The sequence below is a fragment of the Mustela nivalis genome (genome assembly GCF_964662115.1).
Source record: "Mustela nivalis genome assembly, chromosome: 11".
NCBI classification, from domain to species: domain Eukaryota; kingdom Metazoa; phylum Chordata; class Mammalia; order Carnivora; family Mustelidae; genus Mustela; species Mustela nivalis.
In genome coordinates, this window is record NC_139030.1 from 110,343,676 (window position 1) to 110,363,421 (window position 19,746).

The window sequence follows — 19,746 nt, forward strand, 5'->3', positions numbered from 1 at the left end:
ACTGGTTTTGCGGTGGGGCAGTGAAGCCGTGGTGGCAATGATGGAAACTAAGCGCAGATCCAAACCCATGGGCTCCTCTCACCAAGGCTGGCCTAGCTGCTGCCGCTACTGAATTCCCTCCTTCTGGGATCAGAGAGTGATGCCGAGTCTTTGATCCAGCCTCAACTGGGAAGGCCTGCAGGTCCGCCGGCGCCAGGTAAGTCACATCCCACCCCTTCCACCTTAGTAAAAGCAGCAACTCACACCTGCCTAAGATGATGCCCTGGAAACAGGTTCGCCTTCCTGCTCGCGCTACCTCTGTCAGCACTGCTGTCTAAAGGACCTGCAGAATGTCTGCTCTACTCACACAGAGGTGACTTTCCCTCAGAGCAAAGGACGTATTTTACAGCAAAGGAAGTAGAGTAACAGTCTCTTGACTATATAGTGCACTAGTTTTACAATGTGGTCTGTCACTCAGAAACAACAAACTTGACAGAACAACGGAATGGCAGATAGAAGTCTCTGCTAAGACGCCAGTAAAAGGACAATAACCGTGGGCTTGGTCCTTCATGGTGTAATTGATCAGATGGATAGATAGATAGATATCCCATATGGTGCTGGATTAACCCTGTTCCACTGTCAACCCAAGTGACCCACAAGTAGAATTGTAGAGTTTGAGTTTCTCATCCCCACAAACTTAATCTCTGCTAATTTAGAGGTCTTAGGTCTCAGGGCCACAAGTTTCACTGAAATGGGGGCTACAATGGCCACCTGGCCCCAATGGGCTCCATATGTCAGTGAACCTACAGGGGACAAGAGAAGGACTTTTAAAAGAATTGTGGAGATACAAACTCAAAATCTGCAGCAGGACAGCCTGGCAGGGTGGAGATCCAGGGAAGAATTGCAACCTGAGTCCAAAGGCAGTCTATTGGCAAAATTCCTTTTTCATCAGAGGGTGTCTTTCATTTTTCTTTTAAGAACTTCAACTGATTGGATGAGGCCCACCTCCCCTCCGCCCCCGCACTATGGAGGGTAGTAAGTTTTATTCAAAGTCTACTCATTTAAATGTTAATCTCATCTAAAAAATGCCTTCCTGAAAGCACTTGAATAATGTTTGACCAAATATCTGGGTACCATGACCTAGCCAAATGAAATAGAATTAACCATCACAAAGAGTAATTAAATACTCAAACACATTTAAATGATTATAAAGTTGTCTCTTTGCATTGAGATGGTGAATGAATTTATTGAGTCTGGAACATAAATGCTTTGACTTGGTTGTTTAAGGCTATACTTAATATATATCAGAGTGATTTGTTCTTTGTGAACCCCAAAGCAGGGTCTGGCTCTAAGAATGGTCAATGAATGCCTTAAAGTTTTGTGATGCGTTGGGATTTGAAGGTGGTCAATTTGTCCTGGTTTTCCCAGGACGTTTTCAGTTTTGGTGCTAAAACTGCACTTCCTCAGAGACTCCCCAGGACACCAGTCCCCATAGTGTGCTGGGCTTAAAACTCCCTTACTTCCCAGAAGGAAGAAGGACTTAGGGGAGGCTTGTGCTGGCCATAAGATAATTGGTATCTGACAGTGTGTGAGTTACTTTACGATGCTTCCTACTTCCTCCTTAGAAAGGGGACCAGCAGTGGGACGTTGCCTCTGGGTGACTTAATCATTTATGGGGCTAACTGGGGTTGTCACGAAGGATAGTCTCTCCTCCAAAGGTTTTGCTTCTGTGGCTCTGAGGGCCTCTCTAAGGAGGTGGCTGCCCAGGTGGTGGGCATTAAACTGGACCTGTGATTGGTCCTGCCCTCCCCTAGGTCATAGGGGCCCCAGTGACCCACAGCAGTGGGTCCGTCGGGGGGGGCCAGAGCCTTGCTGCACAGACACATCATTCCACCTTGGCAAAGACACACTCTGTCACCCACCTATGGCACTTGACTGCTTCCCCGCTCTATGGGCTTGAATGGTTTGTAGAACAATATTCAAGATTCTAAAAATTACGGTGAGCCACCGGGGTCCTGCATTTGGGGCAAACAGTTGAGAGGAGCGACGGGAGGATGTTGGCTTCTCATTGATCTCCCACCTCCAGGGCCCTGAGCAACTGCCCTTTTATAGACTTTACGTTCTGGGCGCCCACACCGGGTTTTGTTTAATGACAATCGTCTCTACACCGCTAAGATGCTTGAGAAGAACAAAACTATGAGATACAGAATATTTATAACATTTACCCTTCCAGATATGATTATGAGTATTTTAAACCATTGAGCGCTGAAATGACCCTGTGAGGCAGTATCCTGAACCGCACCAATATTTGTGTCTTTTTCTCTCCTTTCTAAACACAGCATTCCTCTGTCCCCCTGCCTTGCTTACATTATAGGGCTGGGAATTTGCATGGTTAGGTTCCAGTTCCAGCTCTGCTGTTTCCTAGCTTTGGAATGTGATAAGGAGATTGAAGCTACTCGAGCCTCTGTTTCCAAGGCTGTAACACGAGCGTAATAATACCGACCCTTCGGGGACCATGAGGATCAAAGGAGGCAGAGAACATGAAGTGCTGGCTCGTAGCTGCTTCATAAATGGTAACTAGCTTTCTAATACACTGACTGTGAAGCCTCACGGTTGAGCCCTTGCATACCTCTGCAGTCTACTGTCTCACCCCCTGACAGTGCCCTCCACCCCCTGCCCCATTCTGGCTCAAACAGCCCTCCAAGTCCTGGCAGGGCCTTAACTGACTTCCAGGACAAAGAAATTAAGGAGTTGTTGGTGTTTGCTATACGTTTGAGAAGGGTGGTCAGCGATGCTCAAAGCATGACTCTATCAAGCCATTCTGCCCTAAAACCTTCTGTGCTTTGGAGGTGCAACTCTCCTCTGTTTGCGGTCCTCTGTCTCATCTTCAGCAGACTCCCCTAGGCTTCAGTGCTCCCCCAAGCTTCAACTTAGGAGTCATGTCCTTACCGCTTACTCCTCCCGTCTCAGTTAGGGGCCCCTCCTCTTCATCCTACCACAGAACCCATGAGAAGCACAGTAAATGTGTGCTTCAGCATTGGACCCCCTCACAAGCCTGTCACAGCAAGCACGTCTCCTTCATGGTACCTGTGTGACCATGGCTTAGTCCACAGACCTGTTCCTACTCACAACCCCTGGATGGCCATGTCTGTACTGTGTGACCCTCCAACCCTCCCCATTCTCCCCACCCCACTCAAAACTAGAAGAGTTATGAGCCCCTGGCCCAAGGCCAAGGTCTCTGCTATGAACTATGATCTGTGACTCGTCACCTACGGCGGTGGGATCAGGCCTATTTGTGCATCAGCATCAGCCCTGGAACGTTAAGACAAATGTGTATTCTATGCTTTTCATCCCCAGAGATTCTGATTCAGTGAGTCCGGGGTGAGCCTGTGCACTGGAACTTTTCTTTAGGTCCTTCAGGGGATTCCGATAAGCATCCAGGACAAGTGACCCTCTGCGCTGGTAGCACAGAAAGAGTAGGTCTAATTCGATACTACTGCAAATGTGAATGAGGAAAAATGGAAGGAACTTTATAACGAGCAGTGCAATGGACAGTGACAGAAGTCCATGGGATTGAGCACTGGTTATGGAAAGGCACAGGCACTGCCATCTGAAGTTCCCAGGAGTGGAGCCCATGAAGATGGTGAAGAAGCTGGTCATTCGAGAGGAGAACAGAGCTGATGTGGAGAGAGAAGCCGGCACCTCAAGAGACGAGAGACAAAGACAGAGATAGAGAGTCACAGAGGACGATGGGGGAAGACGAGAGATGGGACAGAGGTGGAGAAAGGGAGAGGCTGAGAGAGACCAACAGGAAGAGAGACAGAGAGCACGGGCACAAGATGACCCTCCTTCAGCACAGCTGTCATCACCTAGTCCCCCAGACCAGAAACCCCTCTGCACTTCTCCCTCATCATTGACCCCAGTCAGTCCCACCTCAAAAACAGCCTCTGAAATGGCTTTTCCCCACGAATCCTGTTGCCACCGCCTTAGTCCCAGCCTCCATCAGCACTTGCTGAGACCTCGGCAAAGCTGTCAATCTGGCCTCTTGCCCTCTCAAACCCGCCTGCCCAGGGCTATCCCCAAACTGTCACTAACATACCACATCCTCCTCTCTGGATGAAACCACAAGCCTTCCCTGATTCAGCCAATATGCATTCCCAGGTCTACAAGGTCCGCCTTCCTACAGATCTCACACCCCTTCCAAGCAAATCAGGCCCTTGTCTTTGTAAATGCAGTTTCCTCTCGTGTTTGCAGCAATCACCCACTCGACCTTCAAAACCCAGCTCTAGAATCACCTCCGTGATGCCTGCGAGCTTATTACAAAGCTCCTACCTTCCCCGTTAGACCATGAGCTCTTCAAAGGACTCTTTTCTTCTTCTTTTCTTTTTTTAAATATTATTTATTTATTTATTTATTTGAGAGACCGAGCAGAGTGAGTGAGAACATGAGTGGCGGGGAGAGGCAGAAGGAAAAACAGCCTCCCCACTGAACAGGAAGCCCAATGGGACTCCATCCCAGGCCCCTGGGATCATGACCTGAGCCAAAGACAGACACCTAACTGACTGCGCCACCCAGGCGCCCAGAGAAGGACTGTTTTCCACTGATCTCTGATTTCCCAGGGCACAGGAGTCACTCCAGGAGTGTGTTGTCAGTGACTGAATTTGCGGAAATGCAGGTAAAGGGAGAACAAGAGTGACAGAGCCAGCCCTGTGTAGCGCTCCGAGTCCCTGGACGGTGCTGTAGGTTTTCAGTGTCTTACCTGCGCTGACATCCACAGAGCCTTTGGAGGGCCCCATCAGGTTTTCCCCAAAGCTCCTTGGAAATCCTAGCAGAGGTGTCTCTGGAGGTGATAGTTCTGGGATGCAAAGAGCCGGTCGGGCAAAGCTGCCTTTTGTCCATATAGAGATTTGGACTGCCTAGATGCACAGAGGAGCAGTTTTCTTCCTCCCTACTTGGAATCCTAAGAAAATGCATAAAGGGAAATTGAAAGCTTGATTTGGAAAAGGGAGAAGAAGGTAATGTGAACGAACTCGTTCGGCGCGACCTGAGCCGCTCACAGGCGTCAGTAAAGCTTTCGAGGCGCTGTGGGGAGGCGATCCGAGTACCGTCGATGCTGTGAACAATCCTTCGGATGCAGAAACGCACATACAGAGTGATTTCTGGCCAGATTTTGCATGACTATATAAAATTGATTTTGCATATTTTACCCCCTCGGACAGTGATGACAGAACAAGATTTCTGCTCAGGAAAGCGGTGGCATGCATCAGGGCAATTAACTTGGAAGTTTCTAGTGGATAAGCATGACTCTGGAGCTTATTGAATGTCAATTCAAGGACTCTCATGAATCCCAGCTCTTCCACCGGCTGGAAAAAATACTTGAAGATTTTGAATTGTGTGCTAACGTTTTCAATTTGCTCATGACTCCCACTTGAGTCACTTGGCGTTCTATGGAAAATGAGTAGGGGCAGATCTCTGCCGGCTGAAACGAGAAAGGCCAGTCTGGGCAGAGCGTTCTGTAGGGAGCAGATCTGAGTGTAAGCCAACTTCTTTAAAATCCTCGTTCTTGTAAACTAGCTCATGGCCTCTCTGTAAAGGGGAGGAGACTCGAGAGGTCCATATTTGCCATCTGGAGTGGACTGCGCAATTCATCTAGAAAACTGCATGACCGTGAACTTGAAATTAATCACGGTGGTGAACAAGGAGAACATGCCAGGGCAGAGAGGTCAGTTGCATTTGATAAGAACGGGAATGTGCCGACATCCATTACCTCCCGGAAAGTCCTAGACAACTCCTCCCTCTGGAGAGGATTCCTGGGAAAGAAAAGAGCTCCTGTGACACTGTAACAATGAGAACTCCCTCCGAACCATGGCTTTGGGTGGTGGTCAGAATCACAACCATCCTAACACCATCAGATGCTGCTCTTTTCCCTTCTGGGAGAGGAGACATCGCTCCATCCACACCTAAGAGGTTTCCTGGGTTTGCTCAAAGCATGTCAGAAATAGAATGTCTAGGGGTGCCTGGGTGGCTCAGTGGGTTAAGCTCTGCCTTCAGCTCAGGTCATGATCTCAGGGTCCTGGGATCGAGCCCCACATCAGGCTCTCTGTTCAGCAGGGAGCCTGCTTCCCTTCCTCTCTCTCTCTGCCTGCCTCTCTGCCTACTTGTGATCTCTGTCTGTCAAATAAATAAAAATTAAAACAAAAAAAAACAAAAACAAAGAACTAGAATGTCTAGTGTGTTATCAAGCACCAAAGCTGGGGCTATTTACTACCCAGCGTGTGGCTTTAATGTTGCAGCTCTTTGCTCCACTGTTCTTCAGCGGCACGAAGGGCTTGTAACTCCACTAACTGCGTCTCCTGCTTTGGCTTGGGAAACTAAGAGCAGATCTGGCTTAAATGTCAAGCAGGCAGAGCCACGTTTTTTGGGTTTTGGTTGCTGCTATTATTTGTTTTTGAAAGAGGCGTGGACAGAAAAGAGTGGGGATGGCGTCTGAAGTTTGCTGCCGTGCTTTAGGGAAGTGGGCGCCTATCTCTATAAAAGACATTTCCTTCAAAATGTCCCACTGTTTCAACTTAGCTCTTGAAACTGAAATGTTTGGGGAACAGTAGAAATATGTCAAGCAATCAGAGACTGCAGGGGGTCAGGGAAGAGTTGAAGTCCTGATTGAATTCCTTGCTTTAGGAAGGCCACAGTCCGAAGTTTCCTTTTGCAGTGACGCAGCCTGGAACTAGGTATTGTGGGTGAGTCTAAGTCCTTGTACGTCCCTGCTTCTGTGTCGTAGAACCCTCAGTCACACATCCTACTCTCGTGTCTCTGAAGATGGCTTTTGAGTCTGTGTGTGCCGAGGGATTGGCACCAAACAGGACTGGGTTAAAATCACAACTTTGCCCCTTCACTGCTGTTTGACTTTGTTAAGTTACTTGAACCCTCTGACACCCAGTCTCCTCGTCTGTAATATGGGGATTGTGATAACTATCTTGCAGAGATTATTTTAAGACTAAATGGGATTATGCTACTTTCCCTATTTGGATAATACACACAACTCCCTTAAAGTAAAATAATTAGGGGGCACCTGGGTGGCTCAGTCAGCTGGGCATGCAGCTCTCGGCTTTGGCTCAGGTCATGATTTCAGGGTCGTGAGATCAAGCCTCAAGTTGGGCTCGGGGCTCAGCAGAGAGTCTGCTTGAGGTTCTGTCCCTCTCCTTCCCACGCTGCCCCTTCCCTGCTCATGCTCGTTCTCTCTCTCTCTCTCTCAAATAAAGAAATAAAGTCTTAACGTAAAATAATTATGGGAACTGCGCTTTTATCATCGTGTGACTTCAGTGTGCACATATAAAACTAGGTTAAAATTCCTTAGGATATATGCTCCTCCCTACTTTCCACCAGGTACAGCGCAAATGTTAAGAATGAAATTTAAATGAAAATATAATCTATAACATTCAAATTAACACAAATTTAATAAAATGGAGGCTTTGCTGAAATTAAATGCATTTACTGTGTGACTCTGACACAGGTGAGCAAAGGTACATTTGAGTGCAGTGAGGCCGTGTCCCAGGAATTCGGTCATGCCCGGGAAGCTCCCCCAGCCCTTTGCCATGACGTGGCAGTGGCCCGGCATTGCTCCCTCCCTGTCTGAGACTATCGTTTGGGCTAAAGGGGCTCTTGTTTAACCAGCTCTGTACCAGCTCCCTACAAGCCCAGGCAGGGCTGCCGGGGACCCTACCAGGCCAAGGGCAGCCAGTGGGAAATTTCCTCTTGGTGCTCAGGTGTGAAGAGTCTTATAGACACCCTCTCCTGAGCAAGCTGAGCAAGCTCACACCCTCTACAACGCACCAAGAACCTTCAGCAGAGGAGCTCTACGTTAGCTTTATCTTTGAGATTCACTTCAGCGGAAGTTTTGAGGATGGGTTGGAACGTCTGAGAATGAAGTTAGGGGAGCACAGTCGGGCCATCGAAGCACTCCAAACTCACAAGCTTGACATTCAGAACACAACAGCACTCACTGCTTGCTGGCTTTACCCACTTTCCTTTGCTGATAGGAAGCTTTGTTCCTGCCAGTACGCCTCACATTACCTGCTGAACACAGTGTTTTTCTGTCCATTCGGCTTGGACTCACACCTTCCTCTTCACTTAGAATGTGTTTTCCCAGTCCTCATGAGAAATCCCAACCCCACCATTTAGGGTCCATCTTCTCTGCCCAGTCTTCTCTGGATTGTTCAAATTACCTGATACTCACCACAGATTACCCATATGGAGGTATTTTGGTTCAATAGCAGCATTTGTCTCTTCCAGCAATTGGGATCAGATTTGATGTCAGGGATATGTCTTGCACATGTCGACATCTCATGTGATTTTAACTTATTACAGCTCATTGCTTACTGGTGGCTCCCAGTGATTTACTGAATTAATGGAGGTATATAAACCCACCCGCTGATTTATCTTAGGGACACCTGCATATGGTTGTAAGGAAATCACTTAGTAACTGCTAAAAATGTTTTGTGTTAAGTTCATAATGAAAAGTGAGTTCACTTAAGCTTGTCAGAGATCTTTAAATAAAGCTTATCTGATGACTTATTTTGCAAGAGAACATGGACAATAGAGAAAAGCCACAGAAAGTGTGTGAGAGAGAGATAGAAACAGCGTTGTAAGAATAACAGTTTGCTGATTTATAAGAAAAGCAAAAATAGAAGTGAACAGTGAAAAGTCTGAAATAATCTTTCCTCCATATTTTTTTTTCATGTTTGTTTTGCTCCTGATGGAAAAAAAAAATTGTGGATAAAAGAGAGCACTTTAGCTGGTAAGAGCAGGGCACTGGTTGGTGACACATTGAAACTGTATGAAGCAACATGTTTTAAAAAGTCAGAAATCTGGGATTTGCAGGCAAGGCTGGAGTGATACTTTCAACTGTAAGATTTAAAAAAAAGAAGTTAGGGGTGCCTGGGTGGCTCAGTGGGTTAACCCTCTGCCTTCGGCTCAGGTCATGATCTCAGGGTCCTGGGATCGAGTCCCGCATCGGGCTCTCTGCTCAGTGGAGAGCCTGCTTCCCTTCCTCTCTCTCTGCCTACTTGTGATCTATGTCTGTCAAATGAATAAATAAAATCTAAAAAAAAAAAAAGAAGTTAAAAAGGAGCCAAGTTGTAATTAAAAGAGCTGTTTAAGACATTGATTTTTCTTTGAATTTTTTGTCCTAGCTTATATCAGATTTTCCAAGTAATGGAAAAAGTAATGAAGACTTAGCTACATGCTAACTGTTATTCTCTTGATAATCTTTAGAATAGAATAGTCAGTACTGATGAGATCATCATCTCGTCTCCCTGATGCGGCTGGTCTTGCTGGGGAAAAACCTCACCAACCGTTTTTCATTTTTATTTTCCTTACTCATAAGATGCCTTGCAAAAACAAGGGATTTAATAAGTGTTTGTGAGTGAGTGCGTGAGTGACGAAGGAAAAAATAATAACGTGCAAAGCAGTCATCTAGCGACAGCCCTTTGTCTCAAAGGAACTGAACAATTCCCATAGACCCCTGCTTGAGTACTCAATGCTTTAAGGACATTAACTGGCATAGCATCTTTGACTGTCTTAATGCCCTTGGTTTGAGACCCCTGGCCCAAGTGTGTCCCCAGCTCCGGTCTCTACCTTCTTTACTCTGCACTTGAGAGCACGGTCTTGCCCCGGCTTCTCTGGCTTGGCTGTGGGATCTGCATCACCAGCCCCAGCTCTGGTACAAAGCTGTAATTTGCCCCATCGTTTGTCAATAGATTCAAGTATTAGATTGGTCTGGAGGAAAATGTAGTTCATGTATAGTCAATACCTCGTTCTAGTTACATTATTCACTGTGGCAATTTTTTCCCTTGCTGTACAAGTTGAGCTTACAGGTCTTTAATTTTCAGAATGAAACCTTTTCCCTTTTATTATACAACCATTTTGTGTTGGCTCTTTTTCCAGTGCACTGGCACTTCCTCAGTCCACCGCGAAATGTTAAAGAATAACAGATGTAACCCAGCAAAACTTTGGCCAATTCAGCAAGTTCACTATGAAGTAAGTCATACTCCTTGTAGCTTGGAATACAGCTTCTTTATAAACAATCTTCTGTCAGTTTCTGGTTCCTTTTCCTGGGGCTCTCTGTCATTAATTCTATATTGATATACTATCTATCTATCTATATCAATATACTATATTGATACTCTATCAATTTATTGATACTCTATTTTGATTTATTGTTTATCAAACAATTTATTGATACTCTATTTATTGCCTGATTGATACTCTATCAATCAGGCAATAAATGGTTGCTTCTGATAGAAATTCATCCGCAAGTTGCTTAAGGGGGAAAAGAAAGGAACTAGTTCCCTAGGTTAAGTGGGAGGTCCAGGGGTCGGGGGTCCAGGGCTTTGGACACATCTGGACCCAGGGATACATGTTGTCTTTATTCAGTAACATCTTCTGTAGATAGGAGAAGAGACCACTGCAAATTCCAGGCTTCCGTGGTCCTTACCACTCACCATTCCCGAGAGAGAGAGAGAGAGAGAGAGCGAGCCCTGCCTGGGGTCCCACCCTGGGTCCAAGAGCCTAGGTCGCTCTGAGGAATAGAACATTGCTGGAGGGTGACTTCTGTGTTCTTCACAACAAAGCCCCCAGGGAAGCGGGAATCTCGCAGCCAGTCTGGATAGTTCTGCCCTGCCCCCTTCCGCGGCTGTTATAAAGCCCACTTAGAGAATTTGAGTTAGCTATATATTTGAACTTAAAATATACCAGGAACAAGGCAGACTCTCCAGTTGATATAAAGACCAAAGCCTCAGGGTGAGAAACCAGGCATGTCAGCTGTGCTGTGGAGTAAACTCAGGTGAACAGACAAGGCAGAAACAATAGCCCTTCCCGAGCCGAGTTTACACAGTGCAGGTACTCAGTGAAGGGGAAAACCTGTCCGGACGGGAGGCCTCTCTAGGATCCTTCCTCTGTGCTGGGCTTGCCAACGCGTTCTGGGTGGTGACCTGACCTTGAGTTTTGCGCAGACATCATCCATAAGAGTTCAGTACCCCCCACCAGACAACATTTACGCCATTGGTTATCTCCAAAGAAAAGAGCAGCACGGGATGGGAGGCTGCCCTCAACGGAGTTAAGTTAAGGAGGCACGAGGGCAGCCAGCGACACCACCTTCGAGCTCGGTCAGGATTGCCAGAGGAGACAACGAAGTCACTGTAGCTCTTACTACTTGGCCATTTGCCTTAAATCGAGTGTTAGATTCCCCATCTGGGGATTCTGCCCTTTGCTGGAAAGACGAGTTGACTGGGTGATCTAATTGTTTTCTCTCCCTTTGCCAACCACTCTATGAAATCCATTCTTCTCCTTATTGAGCAATGCCCAGTGGCTCTTTCTGGACACGGCACAGGAAGCTGCAAATGGACGGGGAAGAGAGACTTCTGCTATGATTTCTGCTTTTATTTTAGTTTAAACATTCTTAGAGGATAGCCCAGGTTAAGCCAGACATCCTGTTTACAATGGGGCAGTACTGCAGAGTGTGGGCGGGAAGGGGACAATGCGCTCACGTCAGCTTCCTGCTCTGTCCGACGGGGCCACACACAAGCTTCCCCAGCCCGGACTGCAGACTGAATGCCGCTGAAAAGGGGGTTTGAGTGGCTCTTCGGTACCTGGATCTCCGTGTTTATGGGAATGAATGTTATTTTGTGTAATAAATGATTATGAATTATTTATATCACAACAGTCCTTGCTCAAGATGACTACTTCTCTTGTGATTTCCTTGTGAATTTTTCTACCCCTTGTCACAAATAAGGATGGGAATACGAGGCCTTGCCTTTATACACGAAATCAATGGGATTTTTAGAGAAACTTCTCTAGAGTAAACCAGCCAGCCAACCAACCACTAAGCAGCAGTGACTCTGGCATTCCCCCAAAGAGAAAACTTAGAAGTGGCAGCTAATTTGGAAGGGACAGCCAGAGGCCTTGTCTGGAAGGTGCGTGCGCATACGGAGGTCGCCGTCTTTCTTTAGATGACCCATGTCGGCAGGTGACACGGCCAGGGCTGCGGCGACGCGGGAGAGGCCGGCTACCTTGGCATTCCCGCACGGGGCCGACTTGACAAACCTAAACAAATAAAGTGCAAACAAAGGTTTTATCTCCCTTGACCAAATTCCTGGCTCAGATCTCACCTAGATAGGAACCTAACAAGGTCACCATTCAGGTATTCAGGTTAAGCAGAGCCAAGAACAAATGGCTGCGGTCCCCATCCTGCTGCGCAACGCTGCCTGACACCTTGGCCAAGCCATCGAGCAAGTCAGGAGGGTCTATTTATCAGTTCTGTAAAGCCTGTGACATCGCAGGGGCAAGACCGTTATACAATCCCAAATGACAAAAGCCTAAGAAAACCAGGTCTGTGTTTGCCGGGAGTTGGCGTCCCCACAGCGCCCTCTGGTGTCGACGGGCGGTCCCGCCGCCAAACCAAGGGGAAGAAGAGCCTCGCAACTTGGCCAACCGCGAAAGATTTATGTAATAGGACTGACTGTCCTTAGAAGAGCACTTTTCCGTTAAAAACCGTGTTGTTCCTAGCGCGTTACACTGTCCCCCTTTCCTCCAACCTAGCATAAAAGTACGCGGGAATTTGGTAGTCCACACAGAAAGATGAAGGCAGGCAGCAGCCCGACAGGTAAGACATTTCTCGCGCTCATCAGCCACGATGAGAGAAGTCAAACAATTCTTAAGAGAAAGAAAATGGCAGACCCATCATTTTTAAGACTTAGCTCATTATTTTTGCTCACTGGAGCGACATACATAGGTTCGCCTTCTGTGGGTCTATGTAGGTGTCTCACTTAGTTTAGCTTACTTTAGTGGCTTTTGGGCTGCACAGTCCTCAGTAATTTCAATCTACGGAAGAAAGGAGGATTTATCGTTCTCATGACAGTTTTTGCACAAATCACTTGTTTGTTACAGGTGGTTATTTGCTTTGGGGATTTTTTTTTTTTCTCATAACAAGGAATTCCGAGCTGGGGACGTTCTGTTAGAGACTTTTTCTGGAAAGATGAGTCCTAAGAGTCCCCCCTTCTGCCAGTTTCCAGGTAAGGACACTAGTATGAAATGTTGGTGATAAAACTAAACAAGACGCCAAAATTCCAACCAATTAAGTCTGCATCTGGTTCCCTCATTTTTTAGGAAGATCAAAGTGATGAATGAGAAGAAGAGAGAAAGTAGTGGTGTTGGTTCACACCTTCCAAAAGACTTGCGTTCATCTTCTCTTGCTATATAGAGCAATGTTTGCCTTCATTACCCTCGGACTCCCCCCTTCTCTTTCTCTCCTTTTTTGGGGGTCCCTAAGAGATCACATAGCTAGCGCGTACCAGGGTTTAGGGCTGGGAAGTAGTGCTTTAGGACAAGATGGCACATGAGGCCCATTCAGGTCTACAGATGGTCATTACTTGCTTAGGGCAGTGTACGTTGACACTGTGTTTTATGAGATGTAGATGGAGACGTGAGTTAAATTTTTTAAATTATGCCAACAATTGAGATTCAGTTTTTCCTTAAAAATCTTGATTTTCAGCTTCTCCTGAAAGATTTTCCAGAGGAAAAAGATTTTCAGGTACCTGTTAGAAAAGTTCTCCACAAGCCCCTTGTCTGCCTGTTCCAGGAGGCCTCTAGTCGCCAGCACCGGCTTAAGTCATCCTTCATTGGACGGTGTCTGTTAACAAAGAGATGACTTAATGCTGATGTTGAACTTCAGAGAGGTTCTATCCAAAGCCTTATCTGCTCTGGCTTTCTCACCTACTTTGCTCCCCCAAACCATAAAATTAAATTTCATTCTGTCTCTCCCCAGTCTTTTTTTTTTCTTTTTCTGCTAATTACAAACAAAGTACTACTTTTATTTGGCTCACGTCTCCATTTATTAGAATTACCACATTTGGAGAGGCACAAAGCACTTTAAGTTTTACATGACTACAAAGTTATCACAAATCCCAAACTTTTTAGCCACGGATATTTCACTTACTCCGTTTAAAGAAAAAGCTTTCAAAACATCTGAGTTAGTTCAGAGACTCTGAATATATGGGAACTACAGGTTTTTAAATGTTTGTGCTTCCTGTTCTAACAATGTCTTCTTTAAATGGAATCCAGCATAAAAGGGATTGAAATACATAAGGTCATGATGCAAATGCCTTGGAGAGACAGACATCTGTACAACGCGGTAGAAGCTGTCACGCGCTCACTGAGCCATCTGCCCCTCCATGGCCTGTGCTGTCCACTCTGGCGCCGTCTGACTGATCTTCTCCAGCAGGTTATTCACTTGGAAACAAAGGGACTGGATCTGTTTGTCCCACGTTGGCAGGGCTTCCCATGTTTCAAAATGAACTATTCCATCAATCTGATCAATAAATCCGTTCATACGTCCTTCTGTTATCATTTGTGATGCTACTTTTTCTGCCTTAGCTGCAGGGATCTCTAAAAGAGCTCCAAGTTCTTCAAAGGTGATATTATATAATTTGTTTGCAGACAACAAATTATGTTCAATTAACAGCTCTGTCCAAGATGCTAGAACCATCAGTGGTAGTTGCTTTTTGGTGAGACATGAGCATGGCCACAAACTCTTGAAGTTGATTTCCTCTGATGATCCTGTCTAGGTCCATTTTCTCTATGATCCCATAAGCAGCAAGTTGCTGGCACCTTTCATCCTTAAAAAGAGTGGCTAGCATCCGCTGCTGTCCTGCTGATGCCAAGATGGTACAGTACAAAGCATGTTTCAAGGCCTCTAGTCTTGTAAGACTTATTGTCTTGTAAGAGAGCTCATTGTACCTTGTGCAGCCTCTAATCGAGAACAGGTGCATAGCATACCTTATAGTGTATCTGTAGCTGCCCATTGGTGGATTCATTCTGAAGCAATGATGCTCGATTTATGTAAGCCTCTACCTGGACGGGATCGTCCTCTTCCAGCTATAGCCACGCAATCTTCAGGTGAGTCTCCAGTTTATAATCTACATTGTACTGCTTTTGTCCTGTTTCCAAAGGAATTCCCACCAACACTTGGGCTGCATTTCTCCAAGCTTCTTCTTTCTCATATATGGATGCAAGATGCTGTCTTATCGACGCAACCTGCTCCTCAAATGAAATGACTCTAGGCTGGATCTTTTCCAAGGTGAAATGATAGATTTCTTTGGCTGTGCTGTCAGGCATGTTAGGGAGATGTGTACAGAAATCAGTTAGCAACTGTCGAGAGATCACGAGACTGACATTCTCACTTACCATTGCTTCCACAAAAGCTTTCAAAGCTTCTAGTTGTTCTGCCCCAGATAACGGAACGGCTTTTTCCGGGATCTGACAGTACTTGCCCGCCGGATCTTTGTGAGAGCCGCTCGAGTTCAGGAGCTGGGCTAAGTCCTGCCGCACGGCCGCTGCCCTCTTTCTTCCCCTCAGCAGAGGATGCTGGGCCTCGCGCCGCCACCCAGAAACGAGTGCCTCTCCCCAGTCTTTTTTCCACAGCAGCCCAGTAGAGCAATGTCTGTAGCTCGGATGCTGCACCTTCTAAGATCTCCCCCGATTTTTTTCCCTAGTGATGCCAACACTGCAGAATCTGAGTCAGAGGTATAGAAGTAGTTGCATCGTGACTCCTCAGAAGGGAGATACGAAGCTCCCAGCCAGGACCTCAGATGTCCCACAAAGCGACTTAGAATTAGGAGAAAGCATCTTTTCCTCCAATTGGATGAGGCCCTGCATAGACCTCATGTCCTTGGAACGGGAGCAGTTTAAACTTCCCTCCTCACTCATTCTCCCAACCAGGCACCTTTGTTTGTTTTGTTTTGTTTTTGTTTTTGTTTTTTAATTTTTTTAAAAATGTTTTATTTATTTATTTGACAGACAGAGATCACAAGCAGGCAGAGAGGCAGGAAGAGAGAGAGGGGGAAGCAGGCTCCCCGCTGAGTAGAGAGCCCGATGCAGGACTCGATCCCAGGACCCTGAGATCATGATCTGAGCTGAAGGCAGAGGCTTCACCCACTGAGCCACCCAGGCACCCCAACCAGGCACCTTTGTGCAGTGAAGAAACTGAACAACTGTTCCCAGATGTAGGGTAACAACTAACCTTGTTTATCATGACCTGCCCAAGGCATCTTTTCTCTTGTTCAGGTTATTTTCCTACCTGTCTGAAAGGATGCCAGTCTTAGTTCTCTATCAGTTTCTTAGCTTCTTTAAGCAGGCAGAACATACTGTTCTCCTTACCCCAAACAATTCTTTCACTCTTCACTCTTTCTGTGAACCATATCGCCTTTATTTTCTGACTTCAACTCATTTTGGCCTTTAACACTTCTGAATTCCTGTGACATTTACACTTAGTACTATAGGTTAGCTGAGCATGTATAGTTTCATATGCTTATCTTCCCTGTCAATTTGGTATATCCTCAGGAAGATTCTTTCCTAAATCTTTATTGTGATCAGCACATGGTAGGAGCTCGGTAAATATTTCATACTGGATTGAGTAGATTTCCAAACAAATATATAGCTCTGGCACTTAAAAGAGTGTCTGGGGACTTCTGCTTTGAACATGATGGATTTAACAGGGGTTAGAGTTGCCAGATACAATCCAAGAAGCCCCACTCAGTTTGAATGTCAGACACATTTATGCTGTAAGTATGGGTCATCTACACGCTAATAAATACTTGCTGTTGACTCAATGTTCAGATTTAGCTGGGAGTCTTGTTTTATTTCTTGAAATCTGGCAGGCCTCCCAGGGGTGGATTTACCCTTCTATATTAAACAAGTTAAAAAAAGAAAACATAAAAATATATGAAACAATGGTTTTCAGGCATCGGCAAACAGAGTTAGTGTAAGAGAATGATCTCTGAGAGAAGTAAAGAAATAAGTCCATCTTTCTGCTCCATCTTACGTTCTGGAGAAAGTTTCCATGATTCAGCACCGAAGGAGGGAACTCAAGCATTGCCTGGCAGTGTCCCACAATGAGAAGACAGACTTGAAAGTTTGGGGAAGCCACGTCAGCTAAAATTCACAGGGCAGAGCACCAGAGAAGAGACAGAGGAAGACGAGGGGAGTCCCTCGATTCTTCTGCTGAGTGTTGATGAGTGCATGTGTGTGAGGGAACTATCCAAAGTTAGGGGGATAAAACCACTAGAAAAGAGTGGGTAGAACATCTAGAGCCCATGTAGACCTAAATATAGTACATATTTTCAACAACCAGAGTACAGGAAGCTTATTATACACAAGGAAGGCAGAAATCATCAAATTGGGTGAAAAAGTAAGACCCAATTAATTATATGCTTCTATGGGAAGCCCACATCAAATATAAAATAAATAAAGTGAAAAATAAAATATTGGGAAAATGATATACCATTCTAACATGAATCGAAAAAAGCTGAAATGAATATATAAGTGTAAAACAAAATTGACTTTAGAACAAAAAAAAATTATCATAGTTAAAAAGGGTCATTTCATAATCACACACATTGATGAAAAATCATCAATTAGACAAAGAAATCCTAATGTTTATGCACTTAAACATAAAGCCTCAAAATACATGAAAAAAAAGTGATGGAAGTGAATAAAAATTCAGAATTATAGCTGAAGATGTCAACACTCCTTTGATAATAATAATTGAATAAATAACCTAAAAATCCAGAGTGAAACAAAAAACCTGAATAACACTTTCAACCAACTTTATCTAAATATTGACAGAACACACTACCCAACGGCCAGAGAGAACATATTCTTTTAGGTGCATCATAAACATTGACCAAGATAGGCCATATTCTGTATCATAAAACAAGACTCAATAAATTTAAAGTAATTCAAATAATAAAAAAAAGTATATTTTCCAACCACAGTAGAGTTAAGTTAAATAAAAAGATAGCTAGAAAAGTCTCCAAATACTTGGACACTAATTGACACACTTCTAAAACAAAAGCCATGCCCATACATCATAGAAGGAATCACAAGGGAAATCAGAAAAGATTTGGAAGAAAATGAATGAAAATTAAACTCTAATATATCAAAATTTGTGGGATACAGCTAACTCTATGCTAAAGAGGAAATATAGACATGCTTATGTTAGAAAAATCAATGACCTAAGCTTCTATCTTAAACCACATGAAAAAGAAAAACAAATTGAAACCAAAGTTAGCAGAAGGAAATAATAAAGGCAAGAGCAGAAATCAATGACACAAAAAGCAGAAAAACAATAGAGAAAATCAATGAAACCAAAAGCTTGTTCTTTCAGAAGATCAATAAAATTGATAAACTTCTAGTCAGATTGTCCTGGAAAAAAGAAAGCAACAAATGACCAGTATCAGACTGAGAGGGTTGACATTACTACAGATAATTAAAAGAATAAAAAGAATTAAAATGATAAAAATAGAATACTATTATCAACTTTATGCCTACAAATATAACTACTTAGATGAAGTGGATAAATTCTTTGAATGAAACAAACCATCAAGCTCACTCAAGGGGAAATGGGTAACCAAAATAGTTTTCTATCAAATAAAGAAATTAAGAGAGTGGATCCTAATAGTCCTCATTGCAAGAAAAAAAAATCATAACTATGCATGGGGATGGATGTTAACTAGACTTATTATGAAGATCATTTTAGCAATATATACAAATATAAAATCATTATGTTATATACCTGACACTAAGATAATGTTATATGTCAATTATAACTCAGTAAGAAAAAAGAAATTGAATTTGCAAGGATAAAATTCCCCATTAAGAAAATTTCAAGCAAAGATTGCTTTATTGGTGAATTCTTCCAAATTTAAGGGGGAAGTAATACTAATTCTACACAGTCTCTTCTAGAAAATTGAAGAGGAAGAAACACTTCTCAACATATTCTGAGATCAACATTGCTCTAATAACAAAATAAAACAGACATTATAGGAAAAGAAAGCTATAGACCAGTATCTCTCATAAAAATAGAGCTGAAAATCCTTTTTAAAATAATAGCAAATTAAATCTGGCAATACATACAAAGGAATATACATTGCAACAAAATGGGGTTTATTCCAAGGATCTAAGACTAGTTTAACACTTGAATTCAATGTAATTAATTATATTACGAGGCTAAATAAGAAAAAACATATGGTTATATCAACAGATGTAAAAAACCAAAAAACAACTACAAAAAACCCCCCTGTATTTCCATACTTGTTCATGATGAAAATTCTAAAAAACCCCACAAACAAGCAAAAAGTAAGGAATAGAAGTGACCTTCCTTTACCTAATAAAGAGTAAGTTTGAAAAACTTATAGTTAATGTACTTAAGGGTGAGAGACTGAATGCTTTCCTCTCAAGATCGAGAACAAGGCAAAGAGGTCTTCTCTCATCACTCCTATTCAACATTGCACTGGAAGACCTAGCTAGTGTAATAAGACAAGAAAGAGAAATAAAGGGTATACAGACTGGAAAGGAAGAAATAAAACAGTTTCACAGAAATAAAACAGTTTCACAGAAATAAAACGTGTTCACAGATATATGCTGATAATCTCAAAGAATCTACTAAAATCCTCTGGAACTAAGAGGGGAGTTTAGCAAGGTCACAAAATATACTGTCAACATACAAAAGTTCATTGCAACGAACAATTAGAATTTGCAGTTTAAAAAAAAAAAACATAAAAAATAATTTGATATGGATCTAACAAAAATGTTTAGGACTTATATACAAAATATTAATGAAAGAAACCAAAGAAGACCTAAGTAAATGGAAAGATACACCACACCTCTTTCTTTCATTTCCTTCAATATGACCACAATAAAAACCATACCTTTCAT

General features: G+C 43.9%; 1 long non-coding RNA gene and 1 pseudogene across 3 annotated transcripts; one reads left to right on the forward strand and one right to left on the reverse strand.

Annotated features, from left to right (window-relative positions):
* Positions 1-1,843: 1,843 nt before the first annotated feature.
* LOC309844105 lies at positions 1,844-11,672 on the forward strand. Of its 2 annotated transcripts, none has more exons than XR_014300501.1 (4): positions 1,844-1,978; positions 2,319-2,552; positions 9,922-10,014; positions 11,332-11,672. It is a non-coding gene; the product is annotated as an uncharacterized lncRNA (long non-coding RNA). The 2 variants fall into 2 exon arrangements; XR_014300502.1 differs by having other exon boundaries at positions 2,354-2,552.
* A 2,509-nt stretch (positions 11,673-14,181) lies between these two features.
* On the reverse strand, positions 14,182-15,406 carry LOC309844171 (COP9 signalosome complex subunit 4 pseudogene; annotated as a pseudogene). The gene has a single exon. The product of its transcript is annotated as a COP9 signalosome complex subunit 4 pseudogene (transcript).
* Positions 15,407-19,746: the final 4,340 nt, after the last annotated feature.